Here is a 9,086-nt window from a genome sequence, read left to right as displayed (position 1 = left end):
TGTAACAGGAGGCAAGATATGCTTGTATTGGGGATGCTGTCATAGATATGCACTGAATGTTGGAGGTGCAACTGACCAAGACCCAGGACCAAACCCATCAGTGATGATAGCAGTCGTCAGAAGGAGATGCAATGGAGCAAGCAATAGGCAGTCTACGTTGGGGGACAGTCAGTATTTGCAAAGCATGACACTAGGCTGTTATCAGAGGTCTTGCAGAAAGGCAGAGCCCTAGATCAAGAAAGTCCATCGTGATGCAGGCAATAGGGTCTAACTTCCAGTAGAGCTACAAGTGTTCTGGACAAGGCTGAGTACTGGGCTCAGGACCTTGCAGGGTTTCAAGACCATCCACAGTCAGAAATCAAGCAGATTCCATTACAGGCATGTATTAAGGTGTTCACTTTTTTTCCCCCCGAGACAGAGTTTTGATCTTGTCACCCAGGCTGGAGTGCAATGGCACAATCTCGGCTCACTGCAACCTCCAACCCCCAGGTTCAAGAGATTCTCCTGCCTCAGCCTCCCGAGTAGCTGGGATTACAGGCTAATTTTTGTATTTTTTTTTTATGGAGATGGGGTTTCACTATGTTGTTCATGCTGGTCTCCAACTCCTGACCTCAGGTGATCCACCTGCCTTGGCCTCCCAAAGTGCTGGGATTACAGGTGTGAGCCACCACGCCTGGCAAAGTGTTCACTTTTCTAACCTCTCCCTTATATATGTGTGTGTATATATATGTGCATGCGTGTGTGTGTGTGTGTATATATATACGTGTCTCTATATTTATACGCATATATATTATACTACGACAGAGACCCTGTCTTAAATATATATATATATGTGTGTGTGTGTATGTCACCATGCTCAGTATGGTGCTCGTGTATGTATACGTATCTACAAATATATATAAATACATATATGTATATATATACGTATACGTATAAATATATAGATACATATCTACTTATAAATACATATATACACATATATACATATCTATAAATATATACATATACTGAGCATGGTGACATACACACACACACATATATATATTTAAGACAGGGTTGTGTCGCAGTGGCGCAGTCACAGCTCAGCTCACTACAGCCTTGACCTCCCAGGCTCAGATGATCCTCCCACCTCAACCTCCCAAGTAGCTGGGACTACAGCTATGCGCCACCACACCTGGCTAATTTTTGTATTTTTTTGTAGAGACAGGGTTTTGTCACATTGCCCAGGCTGGTCTTGAACTCGTGAGCTCAAGAGATACTCCTGCCTCAGCCTCCCAAAGTGCTGGGATCACAGGCATGAGCCACCGTGCCCAGTCGTCTCTCCCATATAGTTTTGCATTTAACCCATCACCTCCCCATGCTGAGAAAGGCTTGTCCAAATAATTCAACACCAGGAAGGGAGAGAGGGAGCAGACAAGTCATCAGTTCTTTACCCCGCCACCTCTCCAGGATGACTGCTTGCCTCTTTCCCTCTGTTTAACATGAGCCTGTTCACTGAGCCACAATTTTCAGAAAAATTCAATCTCCTTGAATTAGAACCAGAGAAACACATTGTTCTTCAATATTTTCTGCTCCATCAGATCAACCTTACCTTTCCCCTTCAACCATCTTTCCATTAAAAATTATCTTAAAATACACACAAAGGGGAAAAGGCAGCCCAGTGTGCATGCTAATTACACTGTGTTCATTTCTCCTCAAGCACAGCCTGCTAACAGAATCATGTTACACATTTGTTTCACACTCTGTTCTATTCTGTAATGCACAGTTGTTAGACTCTCGCTTGGTAGACATAGCAGAACCAACAGGATTATACACTTCACATCTGGAAATATTCCACAATCTTTATAGACCAAAATCTGTGTTGGGTTTCTTCCCTCCTATGTCAACCAGGTAAAACAAGAAAGAGAGAAGGATACATTTGCTCACCCAGAGAAGCCCCATCAGAGAAACCACCAGGATAATGGAAATCAGATGTTCTCAGGGCTGGTGACTTATTCTGGATGTGAAACCCACATGTGGCAAGTAAGCAAAGAGAACACTTGGAAAGGCTTAGGTGATAGGTTTTTAACGCTGTCAAGGGAAACATTGAAATCCTCCAATTTGTGAGTACTATGCCAGCACTTTTTTTCTCCAAAAACTGGAGCACAACTCCAGACCCTAAATGAGGCAGAGTCATAGAGAGACTAACTAACCAACCAATACTCAAATTCGAGGAAGTCAGCTGGGCTTACTGGTGTCGTCGTTCTCACCGCAGGTCTCACATAGGGCAGGTTTCTGATTCCCGCCTCTGCACAGATTTCTGCAACGCAAGGAGTTACGGGGCCACTCGAGGATAATGAAACCCACAAAAGTGAAATTGTCACAAGAAGAACTTAGCACCGTGGTGCTCAGCCTTTGACGTGCATCAGAATGGCTCTTTGAATGTCTGCATGCAAACCTACTTAGTTGGAATCTCTGAGGATGGGATCCAGTGTGCCTAATTGTAAATGATGGCAGGCGTGAGTTGGCTGTGTCCCCTCCCCTTTTCAGAACAATGGTTTCTCAAAAAACATTGATATGCAGTTCCATTTATTTTTACATCTCACTCTACCGTCTGTGATGAGTGATTTCTTTTTTGGATAGGACTTCATCACAGAAATATTCCATGGAAGGCCATCTCACTGTAGATTAAAATGGAGTGAAAAATGCAAGGGTCATATCTCCATGCCGAATCCATTAGCTCTTATTCCCAGCCCTTTCTCACCTCATCTCAACTCCAGTTGACTCGCAGCCAGTATAGAAAAGGCAATAGCTTTACGAAATCTAGTGTCCTCTTCTCAGGATTCAAATGCATAGAATTTTCCCTACCAAAAAGGAGCCAAGATGGTACAATCCTTATGTGCATGTGGACCCAAGCCAGATGCAAATCATGACCTGGCTCTGTTTGGAGAGCTGGCTGTGGTGAAGGGAAAATAGCCCAAGCCCGAGAGTTCAGAGACCCAAAGCCATTTCTGTTTTCACCACTTAATAGCTTTGGGGCACTGGGCAAAGCGATCTCCCCTGAAAGCCTCAGCATCTTCAACTTGACACAGGGTTGTAATAAAATTATATAGCTTTCCATATAAAGACGAGTTCTTGCTATGTTGCCCGGGCTGGTCTCAGACTCCTGGCCTTAAGTTGATACTCATGCACTCATCTTCCCTCCCTATCTTCATCTTCTAATCTGCTCCATCCTCAGACTAGGAGCCTCACCAGGAGCACTGGAAGAACTTGTGGATGAGACAGAGCTTCACCCTTGGTTGGTGCTGCTTTGCTCTTACTATTCCTTGACCCAGTTTTGTGACATTACTTCTGCTCTCTATGGCAAGCCTTGCTGGCTCTGACTGTGGCTATTTGATCCCCCTCCTGACAGTCTCAGATCTGAACTGGTGCGGGAAGGAGAACTAACTCCCTCCAGGCCTCACTCTGACATTCAACCTCAGTTTCCCATCACCTAGGTGCCTCTGCCCCCATTTCTCAGGAGCATATTCTGATACCTAGACTTGCACCTTGTGCACCCAAACCAGGATCTACCTGGAGTCTCACCTTTTCATTTGTTTTCTGTTTTAGTCCAGCTCATAGTCACCCATTTAACATTCTAATTCTCATCTTGGACTGAAGCCCTAACCTTCAGTCCCAACCCAGTCAGTGAGTGACTCAGCCTGCTCCTATGGAAAAGCCTTATTTATTTATTTATTTATTGTTTTGTTTTTTAGAGACACAGCCCTGCTCTGTCACTCAGGCTAGAGTGCAGTACAGCACTCAGGCTAGGTATGATCATAGCTCACTGCAGAGTCCACCTCCTGGGCTCAAGCGAGCCTCCCACCTCAGCCTCCTGAGTAACTGAGAACACAGGCATGCCCAACTAATGTTTTTTATTTTTTGAAGAGACAGGATCTTGCCATGTTGCCCAGACTGGTCTCAAATTCCTGGCCTCAAGTGATCCTCCTGCCTTGGCCTCTCAAAGTGCTGGGATTACAGGCATGAGCCACCATACCCAGCCCCAGAGAGGCCTTCTTAATGCCAAGAGTCTGCAGGATTGTCCAGCTAGATACACCCCACCCCCTTCCCAGGTGCTCTATCTCTGTGCACTGCCCACCTGCCAATCTTGTCCAAGCGGCAACTAGAGATGGCCTCACTTTTCTTCTATCTGCTGCTACTGTACCTACAGCCAGGCTGTTGGCCCCAGACTCTGGCTCACCCCAGGAGGCGGGCTTGGTGCCAAGACCCAACCCCTTCCAGCCTGGCTCACCCTTCCCATCCCTGGTCAACGAAGTCCCACCCCTTACTCTGAGCCTTGCCCTCACAACCTGTTGCCTCTACCCTAATTTAAAAAAATGCACACCCCAAGTTCAATGCCTGAGGCATTGAACTCTGCCAACCACTCCCTCTTTGGACAGTTTATTATACCCTTGGTGACTGTATTCTTTGCTTGTGTTGCTGTAATAAGTTACCACAAACTTAGTGGTTTAAAGGATGCAATGTGTTATCTTTCTTTATAAAGAAAAGGTGATAATGTGAGCCATGGGCAATGGCTGTAAATACAGATGAAGCTTTGCTTGCTTACTGGCCCAGTTCCTAACAGGCTACATACTGGTACCTTCCTTCCTTCCTTTCCTTCCTTTCATCCATCCTTCATTTGTTTTTTCTTTTTTTTGGAGACGGAGTCTCGCTCTGTCACCCACGCTGGAGTGCAGTGGCGCGATCTTGGCTCACTGCAACCTCCGCCTCCCAGTTCAAGCAATTCTCCTGCCTCAGCCTCCTGAGTAGCTGGGACTACAGGTGCATGCTGCCACACCTGGCTTTTTTTTTGTGTATTTTAGTAGAGACGTGGTTTCACCATGTTGCCCAGGCTGGTCTCGAACTTCTGAGCTCAGGCAATCTGCCCGCCTCGGCCTCCCAAAGTGCTAGGATTACAGGCATGAGCCACTGCACCCAGCCTCCATCCTTCATTTCTTTCATCCATCCTTCATTCCTTCCATCCTTCCCTCCTTCCTTCTCTCCTTCCTTCTTTCCTTAGGTGAGGCAATATTTTTCCCATGCATGATTTTCTTTAACTTGCATAACAAATAGTTCCTATTCCTGGCTGTACATATCTGAAGGTATTCCTCCAGATCCAATAACTGAAAAAGCAAGGTTTAACCATACTATGAATTTATCCACGAATACAAGAATTGGTCAAGGACCTCCTTTATGGTAGCAAGTAAAAGATGAAACCAGTGCTCTAGATAAGAATAAATGACCCCATGTTGACCTGTTCATGGCTTTCATAGTGATAACATAAATAGGCAAGTATTCACTCCTGCTGTGCGGCCAGTTCCTAACAGTCCAAGGACTGGTGCCAGTTACCGTTTGTGGCCCCTGAGGAGGTGGACATCTTTGGGGGCCACTATTCTGCCTGCCACAGAGATGGGGACACTTCTCTCTCCTAGTTCTCTCTTCTTTGCTTTCTGACCACTCTGCCTCATTTCCCTTCATTGGCTTTTTATTCTTCTGTGATTTTTTTTTTTCTTTAAGGCAGGATCTTGCCCTGTTGCCTAGGCTGGAAAGCCGTGGTGCAATTTTGGCTCACTGCAACCTTCACCTCCTGGGTTCAAGCAATTCTCCCACCTCAGCCTCCCAGGGATCTGGGACTACAGGTGTATCCCACCATGTCTTGCTAATTTTTGTACTTTTTTGGTAGAGACAGGGTCTCACCATGTTGCCCAGGCTGGTCTCAAACTCCTGGGCTCAAGCAATCTGCCTGCCTTGGCCTCTCAAAGTGCTGGGATTACAAGTGTGAGCCACTGCACCCAGCCCCGGTGAGCTCTTACATGTTGCCCCCCCACCACGATTTCACCGTGGCCCTGTTTCTGCTCTAAATCTCCCTGTGCACTCCTACCAATATGGCTTAGGTCATACACTGATGAATTCCTGAGTAGATATCTCCAGCCTAATCCTTTCTCCAAAGTTTCAGACCTATATGTCCAGTGGTCAGACCTCTCTGCCTGTGTAGACGGCAAGACCAGTGTTCCCAGGGGGTGGTATGCCCCAAAACAAAATAAAAAAATAGCTCATGTCAGAGCCTCAACAAGGGGACCTCTGGACATGATTTTGTCCCTCCTGGGTGCAATGAGCAAAAAGAGACAAGTTCATCCTTGCAGGAGAAATCAACATAGACAAGCAGAAGAAATAAACACGTATTAATTTTTTACTAATCTTCCTTTTCTGATATGTAAATAGTCCCATTTTCCCACATCTTACTTCCCTAGTACCTTCTCCATGAAAGAAAAAAAAAAATACTTAAACATAATACGAGGAAGAAAACTACAGAGGATAAGAATGTAAATGGCTATCCCTTACTGGGAACTTATCAGGAATTTTGTAGAGCACAGTAAGTGAAATATTAAATATCCCATTTAATCCCCATGAAGAGCCAGTGAAGTATTTTAAAAATCAAATGAACAAAGTATGGCCTTGGAGGTTAAGTAACTCACCACGTTCATACCACTGTAAAGGAGGCTGAGCCCAGCCTTGAGCCAAGATCTGCCTGACAATGATGTCCATGCATCTTGAGATAAGACAGAAGGCATATGTTCAAGAATAAAGAACACGTAAAAGCAAACAGGCAATAGCTTCTCTTCTTCCATAAGGCAACACTCATACTGTAGCAGGACGAGCCACAGACAAAACTCCTCAGACACCGGATTAAAGAAGGAAGAAGGTTTTTATTCAGCCGGGAGCGTCGGCAGACTCGCGTCTTAAGAGCCGAGCTCCCCGAGAAAGAAATACTTGGCATTTTTAAAGGCTTACAACTTTAAGGGGTCCACGTGAAAGGGTCGTGATAAATCGAGGAAGCGTAGGAAACGTGACTGGGGGCTACATGCATCAGCTAACAAAAAGTTTTACAATGCTTTTTTCATACAGTGTCTGGAATCTCCAGATAACACAAGTAGTTTAGGTCAGGGGTTGATGTTATTATCATTACTTTGTTTAACTCCTAGGGCCGGGTGGTGGTGCCAAGGTTGTCTGGCTATTTATCTTACTTTTGTTTCTTTCTCTCTTTCCTCCTGTCTTGAGAACTAGGCAAGGTTGGGGGAGGAGGGCAGCAGGAGTAGTAGTGGTCTCCTTCCTTAATACCTTCTGGTGTCTTTTATTTATTTACTTATTTTTTGAGATGAAGTCTCTCTCTGTTACCTAGGCTGGAGTGCAGTGGCTTGAATTTGGCTCGATCTTGGCTCACTGCAACCTCCTCCTCCTGGGTTCAAACAATTCTCTTGCCTCAGCCTCCCCAGTAACTGGGATTATAGGCTCACACTACCATGCCCAGATAATTTTTTTTTCTGGACACAGTCTTGCTCTTATCATCCAGGTTGGAGTGCAGTGATGCAATCTTGGCTCACTGCAACCTCCACCTCCCTGGTTGAAGCAATTCTCCTGCCTCAGCCTCCCCATTAGTTGGGATGACAGGTAAGCATCACCACGCCCAGTTAATTTTTTTTCATGTTTTTAGTAGAGATGGGGTTTCACCATGTTGGCCAGGCTGGTCTCAAACTCCTGACCTCGTGATCCAGTGGCCTCACCCTCCCAAAGTGCTGGTACTATAAGCATGAGCCACCGTGCCCCACTGTGTCTTTTAATTTTTAATTTGTATGGGTGCACAGCAGATGTATATATTAGGTTGGTGCAAAAATAATGGCAAAAAAGTGATTATTTTTGCACCAACCTAATATTTACGGGGTACATGAAATATTTTGATACAGGCATGCAATGTGTAATACATCAGGGTGGATGGGGTATCCATCACCTCAAGTATCTATCCTTTCTTTGTGTTATAAATATTCCAAATATACTCTTTATTTATTTATTGAGATGGAGTCTTGTTCTGTCGTCAGGCTGTAGTGCAGTGGCGGGATCTCAGTTAACTGCAACCTCCTCCTCCCAGGTTTAAGAGATTCTCCTCTGTAGCTGGGACTACAGGAGTGCGCCACCATGCCCAGCTAATTTTTTTGTATTTTTAGTAGAGACGGGGTTTCACTATGTTGGCCAGGACGATCTCGATCTCTTGACCTTGTGATCTGCCTGCCTCAGCCTCCCAAAGTGCTGGGATTACAGGTGTGAGCCACAGCGCCCAGCATAAGTTATTTAACGTACAATAAGTATTGTGGACTGCAGTCACCCTGTTGTGCTGTCAAATACTAGGTCCTATTCATTCTATCTAACTATATTTTTATACCCATTAACCAACCCACATCCCCCCTACTACCCTTGCCTTCCCAGCTTATAACCATCCTTCTACTCTATCTCCATGAGTTCAACTGTTTTGTTTTGTTTTGAGATGGAGTGGCATGAGCCACTGTGCCCAGCCAAGTCCAGTTATTGAATAATTTTTTATTAAGAGCCTACCATGACCAGGGCAGTGCCAGGCACTAGAGGTACCATGATAAACAAGACAGACATGCTCTCTACTCCGACAGCTTAAAATTCACTGATCATTCCATTTCATTGGGGACGCTGACAATGTAGAAAGTGCTCAGGAGAAGGCAGATGGGAACGAGGTCAATAAACCATATGGTGGACTTAGCAAAAAAAATACTGGTAATTTTTGCCGCTGGGTGATGAGCATGGGCGGAAGGGGTCATATTAGAATCCTATTTTGAGGTGTTTTGGAAACTTCCGTAAGTCACGTGGAGTTGGCATGCTGAAATGAGGTAAACATGATGAGTGTTGCCCAAAAGGATACCCTTTAAAGTTTTAGCACTTTCCAAACCAGTGTGGTCACAACCAATGCTAACAGGAGTGGTGTGAAGTAGGCAGGGGAGGTAATAACTATGCTTATTTTATGAATGAGGAAAACACTAGATTCGACTCATAGAGGCTTGGAGTTAAAAGGGACTTAAGAAGCCTGCTGTCAGTTTTCCATCCTAATGCTTAACTTGACAATGATCCCACCCAGCACAACACATTACATCAAAAGTTATAGGAAGGGCCAGGCGCAGTGGCTCACAGGCCTGTAATCCCAACACTTCGGGAGGCCTACGCAGCCTAGCGCAGGCGAGGGGGAGGGAGGGGGAACGATGAGGACAGGG

This window comes from Mandrillus leucophaeus, unplaced genomic scaffold, assembly GCF_000951045.1.
Source record: "Mandrillus leucophaeus isolate KB7577 unplaced genomic scaffold, Mleu.le_1.0 Scaffold859, whole genome shotgun sequence".
Taxonomy (NCBI): Eukaryota; Metazoa; Chordata; class Mammalia; order Primates; family Cercopithecidae; genus Mandrillus; species Mandrillus leucophaeus.
This window is presented reverse-complemented; position numbering follows the sequence as displayed.